The sequence below is a fragment of the Aotus nancymaae genome, unplaced genomic scaffold (genome assembly GCF_030222135.1).
Source record: "Aotus nancymaae isolate 86718 unplaced genomic scaffold, 86718_ANA_hifiasm-v0.15.2.pri h1tg000041l, whole genome shotgun sequence".
Taxonomy (NCBI): Eukaryota; Metazoa; Chordata; class Mammalia; order Primates; family Aotidae; genus Aotus; species Aotus nancymaae.
In genome coordinates, this window is record NW_026988455.1 from 42,809,294 (window position 1) to 42,826,378 (window position 17,085).

Here is a 17,085-nt window from a genome sequence, read left to right on the forward strand (position 1 = left end):
GTCTCATAATTTATTGAATGAATTGTGCTGCAGAGAGAAAAGTCTTGGCTTTATTTTTGGGGGTGGGGGTGGCTTTAAAGTATATTTTTCACAAGTAAAATAAAAAAAGTACTTTTTCCAAATGAATGTGTGGTAGTAAAATGGTTCACCGTCGAAATCGTTACCTGCATAAAACTCAAACGTTTGGCATGTAATGGATTCTACAGGGGAGAAATACTAACATGCGTTCTGATGTTTACTGTAGCGACCATAAAATCATACAAGCAAGCAAGCAAGCACTCAAAATTTCAAAAATAGAGGAAATAAATGAACCATGGCACAATTATCTAAGAAATTGGCCACTGTCAGATCTGATAACTTGGGCATATTATTTAGGAGTACGGAAATATATTCCTCTCATAATGTTAAGTGAAAAAACTAAAGTAAATAAAATAAGACAAAATAATACCTAGTTCATCTAAAAATACATAGAAAAAGCCTGGAAAATTTACCAAATTAAAACAATTATGTTAGACTCATAAAATTATAGGCATTAAACAGAATTTCCCCCTACTTTCTATATTTATATATGTGTGTGTGTATGTATATATATATTCATATATATTTATATTATTTTGAGGTAGAGATTTGTTCTTCTGGCCCAGGCTGGAGTACAATGGTACAATCTGGGCTCACTGCAACCTCTGCCTCCGGAGTTCAAGCAATTCTCCTGTCTCATCCTCCCGAGTAGTTGGGATTACAGGTGTGTGCCACCACACCAGGCTAATTTTTGTATTTTCAGTAGAGCTGGGGTTTTGCCATGTTGACCAGGCTGGTCTCAAACACCTGACCTCAGGTGATCGGCCTGCCTTGGCCTCCCAAAGTGCTGGGATTACAGGCATTAGCCGAGGGCCTGGCCTCTATATTTTGGAGAAAAAGAAAAAGGAATCACGATATTTACAATTAAGATGTGGAATAATCAGTTAGTCATTATTGTTTCCTAGATGGTCTTGTCTATTTTGATAGCCACTAGGTATATGAGTCTATTACAATTAAATTAAATTAAAAATTCATGTATTCAGTCACACAAGCCACATTCGAAAATGCTCAACAGCCACCTGCAGCTCATGGTTAACGGAACTGGACACAGACATGCAGCATTTCCTCATTATAGAAAGTTCTATTGGATAGACTTCCCTGGCTCCTTCCGGATGTTCCAAATACTTTGTGAACTGCCACAGTGGGTTGAATGAAATGTTAAAGATGTTTTGGACAATAGCAAGCATCTAGGTTGTTCTATCTCAGCACTTTTTCCATACTTAGAACACTAGTCAGACCACGTGTTGCTCTGATAAAAGATCCCCAAGGTTAGTCAGCTGCTGACTAGGTTCAGTGACGGCCTCAAGCTCGGATTTGCCTGGCAGTTATCTGTTAGCATTCCAACACATAAAAGAAACACAACCAGATCAGCCTGTTTGCTCCAGCACACTGGATTTTCTGCCTGGTGATTAATAATGCTGATGATGTCAGCACCTGTTTTGGGGCCTCCGTTTTACATTTTGTATGCTACATGAGGTGGAGAGGTTCGAGTAGTTGGTGACTGGGCAAGCGGATGAGTGGGTCTGGTTGAAACAGGAGAAAGAGTAAGTCAAACATGTTGTCCTGTTCTTAAGGATTCACCCTCTGGGTCAAGTTAAGAACATGACATGACGGGAATCAGTTATAGTTTAAATTCTTGATGGGATTAACCTCTTGTTTATTTATAGATCTGTTTTAACAACAGTGTTTATTTCATTTTAGGCAGTATTTTGAAGAAAGTGTAACATCTCTAAGACTGCAAAAAATCAGCTTAAATGTGTATTAATATCTATTTAAGAGAGTACCACACCCTATTAAATATGAACTATTATATTAAATATTAAATTAAATATTAATATTAAATATAGGAATGAGCCAGCATGTCTATAACCCCAGCACTTTGTGAGACTGAGACACAGGATCACCTGAGGCCAGGAGTTCAAGATCAAACTGGGCAGCACGGAGAGGCTCCATATCTACAAAAGAATTTTAAAAATTAGCTGTATGCCCTTGTAGTCCAGCTACTTGAAAGGCTGAGGCTGGAAACTCTCTTGAACCTAGGAGTTGAAGGCTACAGGAAGCCATGATCATGCCGCTATACTCCAGCCTAGAGGACAGAGTGAGACCCTCTCTCTAAAATAATTAATTAAAAAAAAGGAGCAGGGGAGAAGCTTATGGTCCAAGTAAAGTAATATCCCTTAGAAAGGTATTCTTGATTTTATGCAAATCTCTTCAAAGTTAGGGACAAATTAAATTTACGTAAATCGATGCCTCCATCTACTAAAGATCCCAGTCCTTAGGTACAGATAATACTTTAAAATGTTTGTCTAGATGGAGAATATTCATAGTTGAGGCAATCTGTCTAGACTAACTGGAAACACAAATAGGCAGTAAATGGAGAGCTGTAAAAACATGTTTGCAAAGAAATAATTCTAAATACAGTCAAGGAGGGATCAACAATATTACTTAACTTACTCTCTACTGTACTAAAAATAGATAGTATACACGCTTTTTAATATCCACAACACAGTATTCTTACCTTGGCACTACTGATGTTTTGGGCCAGATAATTCTTTGTTAGGAGGACTGCCTTGTGGATTGTAGGATGTTTAGTAGCAACTCTAACCTCTATTCATTAGATGCCAGCATCACTGCCAAATCATGACAATCAAAAACTCCTCAGACACTGCCAAATGTCCATCAGGGGGAAATCTCCCTAGCTGAGAACCACTGGTCAAGAGCAGTAGAAAACTGCTGCGTGGGTTATAAAACCCCACTTACAAAATTCCTGTTATGTGCAGTCCTTGTCCTAGGCACTTTCAGATCTGGATTTCTCTCTCTCTCTCTTTTTGAAACAGAGTCTTGCTCTGTGCCCAAGCTGGAGTGTAGTGATGTGATCTTGGGTCACTGCGACCTCTACCTCCTGGGCTCAAGTGATTCTCCTCCTTCAGCCTCCCAAATAGTTGGGACTACAGGCATGCACCACCACATCTGGCTAATTTTTATATTTTTTGTAGAGACAGGGTTTTACTTTGCTGCCCAAGCTGGTCTCAAATTCCTGGGCTCAAGCAATCGGCCTGCCTCAGCCTCCCAAAGTCCTTGGATTACAGAATAAGTCATTGTGCCCAGATCTGTTACATGATTTTTGGATTAACTTGTTGATTTCAATCTATTTATTCTCTCTACTCAGAACAAGACTGTTCTAAAAATGGACTAGATTTAATTTTCCTCTTCACATCACCAGGTGGTTGTTCTAACAAGCAATGAAATATAGGCCAGGGACGGTGGCTCGCATCTGTAATTCCAGCACTTTGGAAGGCCAAGGCAGGTGGATCACTGGAGGTCAGGAGTTGGAAACCAGCCTGGCCAACACAGCAAAATCTTGTCTCTACATAAATACAAATATTAGCTGGGCATGGCGGTGCACACTTGTAGTCCCAGATACTCAGGAGGCTGAGGCAGGAGAATCGCTTGAATCCAGGAGGCAGAGGTTGCAGAGAGCTGAGATGGTGCCACTGTATTCGAGCCTAGGTGACAGATCAAGACTCTGTCTCAAAAACAAAACAAAACAAAACCAAAATCCAAGAAATATCCTCAAGCCCTGGAAATAAAAGGTAAAGGAACAGAAACACAAGGCAGATGGACTAATACCCAAACTGAATAATCATCCCCTGGATTATCAAGGACTTACTGTTCCAATTTCCTGCTTTAGAAAACTGTAATTATTAAAGGGCAGGAGAATCTCCTCTTTATTTTCATCTTTTCCCCTTTAACAAAACAATGATCTGCTCTCTAGAAACAACATGACGACAGGCAGCAGAACCTAAAAGGTCACTGAGCAAATGCTCCTCACAGTGTATCATTTTAAGTCTCTTCTAAAGTTGTTTTTTTCGAGGGGCTGGTTGATTAGGAGAGGGTCTGTGTGGAAACCCAGCTACAAGGCTGTGTTAGTCATAGGGGCCAGACTGCCCCAGGCCTGTCAAACTCCATGAAAGTTCCTGGTTAAAGTACCCATGAGTCCAAATGCCATGGCTTTTGCCTGTAATCCCAACACTTTGGGAGGCCAACGCAGGCAGACTGCTGGAGGCCAGGAGTTTGAGACAAGGCTATGCAACATGGCGAAACCCCCTCTCTACTAAAAATACAAAAAACAAGTTGGGCATGGTGGTGCACACCTGTAGTCCCAGTTATGCAGGAGGCTGAGGTGGCAGGATCACCCGGGCCCAGGAGGCTGAGGCTGCAGTGAGCTGTTATTGCACCACTGCACTCCAGCCTGGGTGACAGAACGAGATCCTGACCTTAAAAAAAACAAAAGTACCAGGAAAGAAAAAGTAGAGAATCAGATATGTCAAGAATTCATGTTCTCAAACTAAATCAAGATAGGTTTTAAAAGAATTAAGGTTATTGCTTTTCTCTTTATGAAACGTCATAGTTTAAGAACTGCCAAATATAATGAATAGAATTTTGCTGGGAGAAGAAGGAAATAAGTTTTGTAGGGTGCTGTGAAATCAAATCAAATCAAACCAAATCTTTGTTTTGCAGTTCAAAGGGATTGTTTCTGTTAAAGAACTAAATACTGGCTGTATTAACTGTTTTTTCACTGCCTTTTAGAATAGATTCCATGGCCTTCTCGATAGACATGGCAGGCCAGGTTGTTGGGCTAATCCACCATCTACTTTACCAATTGAATGGCCCCGTTAAGGCCTATAATTAGCATGTGAATGATAGCTTCCAGAAATTGCCTTCTATATTTGGATAGAAACATTTCAGTCCTGTGCCAACAATATCATAACTTACCCATGTTCACAAAATGAACCTAGTTAAGTTCTTGTTATAAGTTGGACCTCAACAATTTCCCAGACAGTTCAATTTTGAGTTAAATTTAACTTTTCTTCTGATGAGGTTAAATAAAATCTTTTGAAATCAATTGCACAGATAAATTTGGTTATGACAACTACAGAGTTGGTGGCATAATTATTCACAAAATTACTATAATCCAGTCAGTGAAATTCCACAGCCCTTCATTAAGATGCTATTGACACAACTGTAAGATATACTATATGATGTAATTGCACTCATTTAACTGTTTGACAATAAGTTGTAATAGAGTTTAAGAAAAATTTCAATATTGAGAGACTTGGCAAAATGGATGAAATTATTACAAATCCCTAAAGACAGGCTAAGTGAAGCTTTATCTAGAAAAGTAAATGTGAGATTTTAGCATTCTTAGAACCTAGCACTGTTTTGAGAAATGGTTGCTAAATTGCAACAGCATGCCTCCCTGCGGTGACTATATTTGGTCTTCATCTCCCACAAAAGGCAGAATGACCATGTGTTTTTAAATAAGTTTTTAGCTGACCAAAACTTTTTTTCTTAAAGAACCCATCTGGTTAGTTTTTTCTTGTTTAAAAGACCCATCTGATTTAATTCAACTTTTGGCTTTCACAAGGGACAGAGCTTGAGCGGCTTCCAGCTTTTCCCAGTGAGAAAGTCTTTCTGCTTCCAGGAGCCTTCAGGTCTGAGCTAGGACCACACTGTGATAGAATACAGGCCTGCAGCTGAACTTTTTCATTGCTATTTGGGTGGTAAACATCCAAATCTCTCGACTCACAGATTTCAGAAATCTACTTTATTTTCATATCTTTGGGCCACTGTAAGTGCAGGGGAGGTTCCAGAAGGGACCACAGAATCAGCCATTTTTTAGAATGAAGAACAGGTCCAGAGAGCCCGTGATAGCAGCTCACACAGCAGCCAGCTACAGACTCAGGTGTGAAACATGGTACTCCTTCCTGCTCCCCGATAGAACATACTTCATTATACAGCCTCCTCATTTTCCCTATTTTGCTTTAGGTATCTTAAAACATGATTTTGGGAGACATGATGCAACTCCCCAATTAATAGCATGGGACCAAACATTTCTTTGACTTGTGTTTACAACCAGCTTCCTGTCATTTTGCCTTATGTTTGTTTACAGAGTTATTTTGGTAACTCAGCACAGGAGCCTGACTCTTAGATTGTGGCTGATTTTCAGAACTGGCTAATGTCGAACCAGCCATAGCCTCTCCTCTTCTCCACAACAGCTCTTCCCTGACGTCAGTCACATCCTTCTCTCTCTTAGCCGAAGGCATCACTGCCCTGCTCTGCACTGAAAATGTAGGCCCCCCAAAAGGAACACTCAAAACTTCTCCGACATCCACATCTACACCCTCATCTTCATTTGCACCCATTTTCACTTTCCCCCTTGTTTTGAGAGTAAAGTCTGTCTGATTACAAAGTTCTTGTTCTTTTCATGGTGGGACAGAGAAGACTAATCCTACACAATTAATATTGAAGATGCAAGTGGAAAATAAATGAGAAAAGCCTCTGAAAAAATAAACGTTAGACAAAGCTAAGATAACATCATTTTTAATGTTTTATTTTTATTTTTATTTTTTTACAATTTTTTTTTTTTTTTTTTACTGAAAGAGAAAGAAAAAGGGGGAGAGAGAACAGGATTCTTGCTCTATTGCCCAGGCTGGAATGCAATCTAAAAATAGGTATTAAAAACCTCTTTTATGCCAATAATTGTGCTTAACAACGGAGACAGGAAGGAATAAGGGAAGAAAATAACAAACAGCCAAACGATATTTCATTTAAGTCTGTAAAATGCTATGCAAATGCTGAAGAGTGATTTACTTCCAATTATGTGGTCACTTTCAAAATAGGTGTAAAGTGATACTGAGAAAAATGTATGTTCTGTCGACCTGGAGTGGAGAATTCTATAAATATTCACTAAGTTTACTCATTCCAGGTCTAAGTTCAAATCATAGATGTCCCTATTAATTTTCTATGTCATTGATCCGTCAAATATTAACAATGTGGTGTCAAAATCTCCCGCTATTATTGTTTGGGAGTCCAGGTCTCTTTATAAGTCATTAAGAACTTGTCTTATGTATCTGGGTGCTCCTGTATTGGGTGCATATATATTTATAATCATTAACTCCTGTTGTTGCATTGATCCTTTTACCATCATGTAATGTCCTTCTTTGTTTCTTTTAATCTTTGTTACTATTAAAGTCTATTTTGTGAGAGACGAAAGTTACAACTCCTGTTTCTTTTTTTTTTTTTGCTCTCCATTTAATTGGTGAATCTTCCTCCATCCCTTTGTTTTGAGTCTTTGTACGTTGTTGCTTGTGAAATAGATCTGGATACAGCATACCAATGGGTTTTGACTTTTTATTCAATTTACCTGTCTGTGTCTTTGATTGGGGCATTTAATCCATTTAAATTTAGAATATTAATATTTGTGTTCAATATTGTCATTTAATGCTAGCTGGCTATTTTGCCCATTAGTTGATGTAGATTCTTCATTATAGAGATACTCTTTATGTTTTGGTAAGTTTTTGGGATGACTGATACTGGTTGTTCCTTTCTGTTTGTAGTGCTTCTTTCAGAAGCTCTTGTAAAGCAGGCCTGGTGGTGATGAAATCTCTGAGTGCTTGCTTGTTCACGAAAAATTTTCTTTTTCCTTTGCTTATGAAGCTTAGTTTGGCGGGATATGAGATTCTGGGTTGAAAATTCTTTTCTTTGAGGATATTGAATATTGACCCCACTCTCTTCTAGTTTGTAGGGTTTCTGGTGAAAGGTCTTCTGTGAGTCTGATAGGCTTCCCTTTATGGGTAACGTGACCTTTCTCTCTAGCTGCCCTTAGAATTTTCTCCTTTATTTCAACCCTAGTGAATCTAGTGATTATGTGTCTTGGAGTTGCTCTACTTGAGGAATATCTTTCTGGTGTTCTCTGGATTAGCTGGAGTTGAGTATTGTCCTGCCTTATTAGATTGGGAAAGTTTTCCTGAATAATGTCCTGAAGAATATTTTCCAACTTGGATTCACTCTCTTCATGACATTCAGGTACACCTATCAATCATAAATTACATCTTTTCACATAGTCCCATATTTCTTGGAGACTTTGCTCATTCCTTTTTACTCTTTCTTCTCTAATCTTCTCTTCTTGTTTCATTTCATTAAGTTGGTCTTCGACCTCTGATATCCTTTCTTCTGCTTGATCAATTCGACTGTTAAGACCTGTGCATACTTCACGGAGTTCTCGTATTGTATTCTTCAGTTCCATTAATTCACGTACATTCCTCTCTAAATTGTCTATTCTCATTAGCATTTCATCAAACCTTTTTTCAAAGTTCTTAGTTTCTTTACATTGGGCTAGAACATGTTCTTTTAGCTCACTAAAGTTCCTAATTATCCACTTTCTGAAGCCTAAATCTGTCATTGGAATGCACTCATTCTCCATCAGGCCTTGTTCTCTTGTTGACGAGGAACTGTGATCTCCTGTAGAAGGAGAGGGATTCTGATCTTGGGTATTCTCAGCCTTTTTATGCTGGTTTCTTCCCATCATTGTAAGTTCATCCACCTGCTGTCTTTGTAATTGCCTACTTTCAAATTAGGTCTCTGAGTGGACGTCCAACTTGTTGATTCCCAGTGCCGAAATCTGAGCAACTCACTGTGCTGGCCAAAACAGTAGCATTAAGATTTGTGGTGCTTTTCTGCCCGGGGAATCTCCGGTCTGGCTTCCCTCTTGAGTCCCTTCTTCAATCAGGTAAATGGGCGACTCTGCCTTCCTGGAGCTCCAAATGTCAATCAAAATGGGACCCAGTCCTGTTTACTCTGCACCAAGAACCGCCGTGCCGGGGCACCGGCAAAACCGCGATGCCGGCCACAAGAGTCGCCCTGGCGACCCGTGGGGCTCCTCCTCTGGGAATCTTCCGGTCCGTAGGTAACAAAAATTCATCTGAAAGTGTGGCGTCCTCTTGTTCTGTGTGCTTTCTCTGGGAGCTACAATCCCGAGCTGCTAGTGATCAGTCATCTTGGATCTCTCTCCCCATTTTTAATGTTTTAGTGTCTAAGTGTCTAATTCCATACCCTAATAATGAAGACATTTTTATATTTAATTATCCCATAAAGCTTTCATTATCACTGAAGGAAAATAGGTGCAAATGCCTTCCTGATTTTTACATGTAGTCCTCAAGAAGAGGGCAGGTGACCATCTGGTGACTACTTCTTTTTTTTTTTTTTTTTTTGAGACTGGGTCTTGCTCTGTTGCCTGGGCTAGAGTATAGTGGCGCAATCTCAGCTCAGTGCAATCTCTGCTTCTTGGGTTCAAAGAATCCTCATGTCTCAACCTCCTGAATAGATGGGATTATAGGCATGTGCCACCATGCCTGGCTAATTTTTTTACTTTTAGTAGATACAGGGTTTCATCATGTTGGCCAGGCTGGTCTTGAACTCCTGGCCTCAAGTGATTTGCATGCCTCACCCTCCCAAAGTTCTGGGATTACAGGTATAAGTCACAGTGCCCAGCCAGTCTGGTGATTTTTAATAGGCCTCCAGGCTGCCTATGATTTTGTATATATAAAAAAAAAAATCAATGCTGGGATAAGCATACAATGTGGTTTCTCTCTGGCTCAGCTCCCATTACAGGGCATTCCCCTGGTGGAACACTTTCCTGACCAATATAATGTAATAAAATGTAAAGACCAATTTAATTCTCATGTCCAAGAATAGGCATTACAATTGAAGTCATTGTTGTGGCTCACTTGGATGGAGATACAAAAAGGTCAGTCCTGTCAGAAGATAGATATATAGAACACAATCCACAAACAGCAAAAAAGAAAGAATCTAGGTCTTCCTCTTGCCTCGCAAGGGCTCACTCTGCTCTAGATGAACTTCTCCTGGGTCTGAGGGCGGGCACTTTTAGCAATTCTCTGCTAAAACTCAAACAGGATACTGACTTTGTCCCTCTCACCTCTGAGACATAGAGACAATTAGTCTAATTTTCATGGATTCCCAAGCCAAAGTGTATATCAGTGAAGTGAAGCAGAGCTGCAGTTTAAAGCTTACATAACTCTAACCCCTTTTTAACCTATGCCACATTTATTTAACCAACCTCTAAGAACAGACAAGATGGTAGTTTTCACCATCTCAGTATTACAAATATTACTGGAATGAATGATGATAGCTAAATCTTTGTGCATAACCATGATTATTTCCTTAATAAATCCCTAGCTGTAGAATTGTTATGTCATAAAGTATGCATGTTTGAGTGCTTTTTGCTTCGGGTAATTAAATTGATATTAAAACATTGTACCACTTTACCCTCATATAAGACCACATGATAATCCTTATTTCCTTGCATCCTCACCTTTCCAGGGTCATGTTATATGTGTGTGTGTGTGTATATATATGTGTGTGTGTGTGTGTGTATTGTGCACACATGTTTATATATATACATATATAGTCATAAACTACCATAATGATGTTTCAGTCGGCTGCATGTACAATGGTGGTCCCATGAGATTATACTACCATATTTTTACTGTACCTTTTCCATCTTTAGATATGTTTAGATACACAAATACTTACCATTGTGTTGTAATTGTTGATAGTATCCATATAATAACATGCTGTACAGGTTTACAGCCCAGAAGCAATAGGCTATACCATACAGTCTAGGTGTGTAGTAGGCTATTCCACCTAGGTTTGTATAAATATGATGTCCTCACAAGGACAAAATTGCTTAACACACACATTTCTTGGAATGTATCCCTGTCATTAAGTGATACGTGACTGTATATACATATATGTATATTTGAATGTATTTATTCAATTATCAATTAAAAAATAAATCTTTCACTTTAGACCAGAAAACATATATATGTGTATATATGTATAATTATATATTTTAAAAATAAATCTTTCACTTACACCAGAAAACATTGATATGTATATATATATGTATGCATCACACACATTTAAAGATAAATCTTTTCACTTTCAACCCAAATACAAATATAAATATAATATATATATACACACACACACACACACACACACACACACACATATAGAAATGGGTATATATATACACATGCATCTAAAGTGATAGATTTTTTAATTAATAAATTGAATACAAATGGTATACAGTATAAATACTGCAATTAATATAAACATCATATTCCAGGGTGCTATATTTTAAAAATATTTTGATGGACAAATGTATTATTTCATTACTTTTAAGATTTCTTTGGCTGGGTGTGGTGGTTAATGCTTGTAAAGCACTTTGGGAGGCCACACATGGGTGGATAGCTTGAGCCCAGGGGTTTCAGATGAGCTGGGTAACAGTGAGATTCCATTTCTACAAAAAATGCAAAAATCAGCTGTACATGATGGTACACACCTGTAGTCCCAGCTACTCAAGAGGCTGAGGTGGGAGGATCACTTGACGTTGTGGAGGTCAAAGCCGCAGTGAGCTATGATCACCACTGCACTCTAGCCTGGGTGTCACAGTAACACTCTGTCTTAAAAAAAAATTCTTTGATTATAATGAAGTTGGATATATTTGTGCATCTATTTTCTGGTTGTATTCCTTTTTTTCTGATTTGCCTGTATATATCCTATCCACTTTCCTATTGCTTAGTTTGCCTTTTGCTTACTGATTTATTAGATTTATATATTTATTTTAAATGTATTAAGAGTTTGTTGCATATGTTGAAACCTTTTTTTCCCCTCTGGCTTTACATTTGCCTTTCAGATTTGTTAATGAGGCATTCCTCATTTGAAGAATAAAACAGAGAACCAAATGTGTTGGCTTGAAGATTGAGCTGAAAAGGGAGAGCCACAAACAGTAATTTGTCTTTGAGCTTTGTATAGATACACATGTACCCTGATACTAAACACAAAGTAAAAGCTCATGGATTGTCAGTGGTATGGTGGGGTATGCCGGAGTGAAGTGATTTGTGAACTCCCTGGAGAGAGACTTCTACTAGAGGTACGAACTAAACAGATAGTGCAGAAAATATCCATAGAAAGATACACAAGAGAAGAAGAGAAAGGTAGGGATATCGATGCAAAAGGTAATAAGGTATGTTTCCTCTGGTGAAATTAGAGTGTTTTCATTAACGTGTGAATTGTCAATTTCCAATTGCATGAGTTGATCTTGTAGCTCCAGAGGCCAGCAAATGCTTATTTGGTCTATGAGCTCAGAAAACCAGAAGATCCCAGAGAATCTCATTGTGAGCATCAAAAAATAATATGGCATCACCCAGAACTTGGGAAAATATTCCTTAAGAATTCAATGATTGTAAGGCTGTGAAATATTCACAAGATAGAAATTTGGCAGTGGGGAAGGGAAGTGGTATTTTAGGTTCATAACAACCTTTGGAATAAACATTTACCTAATTAAGCTTATTAGTAAAACTATAGGGAAAGAATGCCTGGTCTGTTTTTCAGATGTCTCCACATTGCTGGGAGAACAAATTGCTGATCCAACAATGTTCCAGGAAATTAATTACTCAGGAAAGTCATGAAAGAATTGACTGACATAAACATTATGTTCTTGTAAACTGTGTTAGCAACCACTAGTTGTGCTAATCAGTCTTCTTGTAATTTTCTCATAAGTGGGCATGAAACACAGAGGCCCTCAACAAATACCTGAAAGGAAATGAAACAGAAGGAAAACAAGAGTATCTCAGCCCTGCCTTACTCATATTTAAAGCAATGTAGAATTCTTGGACTCATAAACGATGCTGAGTTTAACTTGAAAAACTCAAGAGTAGGTTCCTTTTCCATCCTTAGCTCCTCTATGCTTTGACATGAAAACTTATTCCACTTGACAGTATAATTTTCCTTGTTCTGTGTACAAAGTCACCTTAATCTGGTCTATAATGTGTTGATTATCTTGTTAGTAATTAATGACCTTTCTATTTCTACTTTTCTCTCAGCTGCTCTGATTTAATAATGCTGGGACATTAATATCCTGAAGCAGTTCTCCTCCAGTGTTCCCAGGCATCATGAAATGTGATAGGAAATTCACATCCTCTCATGTATCTTGTCTACACATTGGTTTTCTGCTTCCTTAATCTCTTTATAGCAGGATGTCTTGCTGTTAAACAGCCAACTATTTATAAATCTCTACCGAAACTTTCTAGACTTGCTTTTCTATTGAAGTGAACTTCTAGGCCTGCCTTTAAAAATTCAGAACCCTAAGTATTTTACAAGTAGTCATATTTTCATTCTGGAAGGGCACAGTTAAAAAGATTTTAAAAGTGGAAATTTGAATCAAAGAGTTACAACTATTTTTTCCCTAAAAAGGGAAAGATGTTTTTATAAGAGGAAATGAAGAAGTAGAGAAAGTTACCAATGAGAACTGTGCTGCATAATGTTAAAACACAGTTGCTGCTATTAAGATGCCAAAAAATGTAATAGGAGGTAGAAGAGACCAAGAGGTCATTTTAAAACATGTCCTTGTTTCATAGAAAGGTGACATGGCATTCTGATTTACATAGTTAATGCTAGAGTCAGGCCAACTCTTTATATTCCTGAACTAGATCTCCTTCATTACACAAATCTCATTCCGACAAGTAAAACCCAAGTCAATGACTTATAAAACATTCAAAGAGGAAGAGGCATCTGAAGTGGACATTGAGAGAAGCATAGGACTTCCTTGGGTTACAGAATTATTTCTGCAACAAGATCAATGAGATACAGTTTGCTGTAGATAAACCCTGAGGGAGCACTGGAGGAGGAAGACAGAGGGCAGAAGACAAGGATTTGAGGAAGGAGAAGCCACACTGGAACAAAGACAATAACTGAAGATAGGTTTTTCGAGAAGTTTGGAGGCTAAAGGAATGGGAGGGATTGGCAGCTTAAAAGGGTACTGAGATGAAAGGAAGGTTTATTGTTCATTTGTGTCGAATGCATGAGACTAACATACATTGGCAGTGTGCAAAGGACTAACGGAGATTGAAGATTTACAAGAGAGGGAATAATTTACGAAATAAGTTCCCAGAGGAGGCAGGAAGGTGAGATAAATGCCTAGATGGGCAGGTTGGTTTTGACTAAGAGCAACGATAATACTTTCTTTGTCAGATTGATCAGGAGATGAAGAGAGGCAGGTGAAGATTCAGAGAAGAACAGAACTGAAGGAGCTTGTGTTGGATGTCTTCATCCTTTTGGGAGATGAACCCATGGATCACAACCTAAGAATGAGGCAGGGAGGGTCAAGTTGGAAATCCGCAAGTGAAAACAGATCTGAAAATCTGGGAGGAGGGATTAGGAAAAGTCAGAGAGAGAAGAGATGCATGAAAGGCTTTCCCAGCAGAATGGAGGGACAGTGATTAGTCTTATTTTCTCCAGCTGTTTTGAGAAGACGGGGGTAAAGATGAAAGCTGCCCTGGGATTCCAGGCATTAGGAGGACCAAGGTGGAGCAGGTGGGGAGGGTATGACTTGGAAGCAACTGTGTCATTGATTATGATCACAGAATGGAGGCTGGAGAAGCTGTGTTGAGGGGCAGGGAAAGGATCAGGGGAATTGCATGGGGGCTGGTAAAATTTGATTTAGGTTCTTGGGAATAGGAAAAGGCACAATTAAAGAACGGAAAGCTGTTTCAAAGGGAAGAATCATAGCTCCTGGTTTTAGTAAATATCATCATAAAAAGCTCCAAAACAGGCCAAGCATGGTAGCTCATACCTGTAATCCCAGCACTTTGGGAGGCTGACGTGGGAGGACAGCTTGAAGCCAGGAGTTTGAGACCAGCCTGAGCTACTTACTGAGACCCTGTCTCTACAAAAAATGAAAAATAAATTAGCTGGGGGTGCACCCCAGCTACCTGGGAAGCTAAGATGGGAGGATTGCTTGAGCCCAGGAGGTGGAGGCTGCAGAGAACCACGATCGTGCCGCTGCATTCCACCCCGGGCAACAGAGTGAGACCTTGTCTCAAAAAAAAAAAAAAAAAAATGCTCCAAATCAAACTCAGCATATACATGTCCATAAATGTCCTAGTTTCCACTCTAGCCAGGCATTCCTGGTTTGAAGTATTCACACTAAAATCCCTTGTAGGACAAATTGCTCAGGTGCTGTGCTATAAGGGATTATGGTTTATCTTATCTAAAGGCAGAAACATTTAATCTTCCTTTTTTCTTTGATGGAATTATGTTGTTCTTCCTTAGCATCAACACCTATTCATTGATAGTTCAGTTCTCTGTCTTAACTATTTATGGGTTACTAACAGGAGAACCCACTTTGTTCCAGAAATTTCATTGATATCAGGAATAAAAAACAAAACAAACACAACGATATGGAGCCGTATTCTTCAGAAGCTTACATCTGATTTAAGGAGATAGGTAAGCAGACAATTTCAACTAAATACATTAAGTGCCATGAGAGCAGTATGATGCTGATAGGTGCTATACAAAACAAGCATTCTAGGTTAACTGCTACCTTTTAACAAGGTTAAACTGGATTCTTTAATGTAGATCTTACTGAGAGTTTCTAATATGTTACTGTGCTTTGTGAATCTTCATGTGTGTGGAGTAGAGATCCAGTCTGCCAAGTTCTACAAACTCATCTGATGACAGAACCCTTTTTCAATGGAATATCTCAAGGGATTTGTGCTCCATGGGACATAACATGAGAAGGACTGACACAGGATTTTCACCTAGTGAACAAAATGTGTATTTATATTTTTAAAAACTGCTTGGATCGGTACTTTCTCCTAAATATGTAAATGACTTTTGAAGTTTGTTTTTTAGGCCTATGACAGAGTGAAAATGCAGACTTAAAAGGATTTACCTTGAAGATTTTAATAACTGTTGTCCTGATCCCAGTGAAATGGAATGCCTTTAGTCATTTTCATTTATGACTGTTCAACAATTTTTCTCCAAAAGAAATATTTAATGAACACAATCTCGAGTTCCTCCCAGTGCTTCTAACTAACAGACCACTGAAAGATCTTTGTTAAAGGAAAGGCTAGCTTCAGGCCAGAAGGCATTGCAGGATCTATTATATATGCTATGATGCATGACCAAGCATGAACAGAAACTAAGAGTGTGAATATATAAGGGCTAATGTTTGTGTCCATTGTTATGAAATTTCTGATAATCGCTCTCTACTCTCTCCTAATATTTGGCCTTTAGGAAAAGAGTTTTGGAATGAATTGTTCTCTCTCCTCATTATCCTCCTTCATGTATGAAAGTCTCAAGATAACGGTTGATTACTTGCTCTCTACTTCATAAAGAGGAAACACAGATCCAGAGGACCATTTTGTGATTCATCCCTTTTCAAAGTGTTTCTTAAAACATTAAACAAAATTTTATTATAAGCTGTCTATAATTCAATAAAAGCAGCCATTTCTTTAAGAATGCCTCATCTTGTTAAAATAAAGGCTTAACTCTGACCTGATTTTTATTTAAAGAACTTCACAGGAAAAATCAGGGTATATAATTATCCATGTATTAAAGAGATATTGTCTATAAAACCTTATGAGGATCAGGACTAAGAAAAACATTCATTAATCTTTCTCTCTCTTTTCAGCTAAATTTAATAAATGATATGTGTGGGTACCATGCTAAGAACTTTATATGATGCATCACATTTGATCTTTGCCATATGCTATGGATATATGGGTATACTCCTAGTATACCTGTTTCACACGTGAAAGAAAAGCAAGGCTCAGGAAGGTTACATAACTAGCTCAAACTATAACGCCATAAGTGCCAGAGAAGCCACAGCCAAGTGTCTTATGCGTTATGCTTCATTTTCTTCTAACCCACAGCTTCCCTTTGTCTACGGTAAAGCACCTTGAATTTTGACCCCTCCTAGGAGTCAAAGTTACTTCTAAACTAGAACATCAGAAGGTTAAAAATAATGTTCAAATTTTTTTCCAGAAATCCTGAGAGTTAGGGCTGGGCTCCCCTTCTCACCTGATCCTATACTTTTGATGTTAGCCAGGCAAGGGCTGGGGGCTTTTTGTACTAGGCTTAGTGTAAAAAGCATCAATTCTGGAGTCAAAAAGACCTGGATCTACTTCTCATCTCGGTCACTTAATAGCTGTGTGATATTGAACAATGTCCTTAATTTTCTGCCTGAGCATTCCTCATCTGTTAAATGGTGCTGTACTGCTTCCCTTCCTAGGGAGCTATGGCATCAAATGAAGTGTTGGAGAGTGTTCGACAACAACCTCTGTTGTGGGCAGCTGT

At 38.5% G+C, this 17,085-nt stretch overlaps 1 protein-coding gene and 1 long non-coding RNA gene across 4 annotated transcripts in view; one reads left to right on the top strand and one right to left on the bottom strand.

Moving 5' to 3' along the window:
- MAMDC2 (MAM domain containing 2) overlaps positions 1-17,085 on the bottom strand; it is a 163,604-nt gene that overhangs the window by 43,282 nt on the left and 103,237 nt on the right. The gene's annotated exons all lie outside the window — the stretch shown is intronic.
- On the top strand, positions 1,392-16,248 carry LOC105718210 (uncharacterized). 2 transcript variants are annotated; one of them, XR_001107714.2, is made up of 4 exons: positions 1,392-1,622; positions 11,642-11,971; positions 15,140-15,231; positions 16,024-16,248. It is a non-coding gene; the product is annotated as an uncharacterized LOC105718210 (long non-coding RNA). The 2 variants fall into 2 exon arrangements; XR_001107711.2 differs by having other exon boundaries at positions 1,394-1,622; positions 11,642-11,878.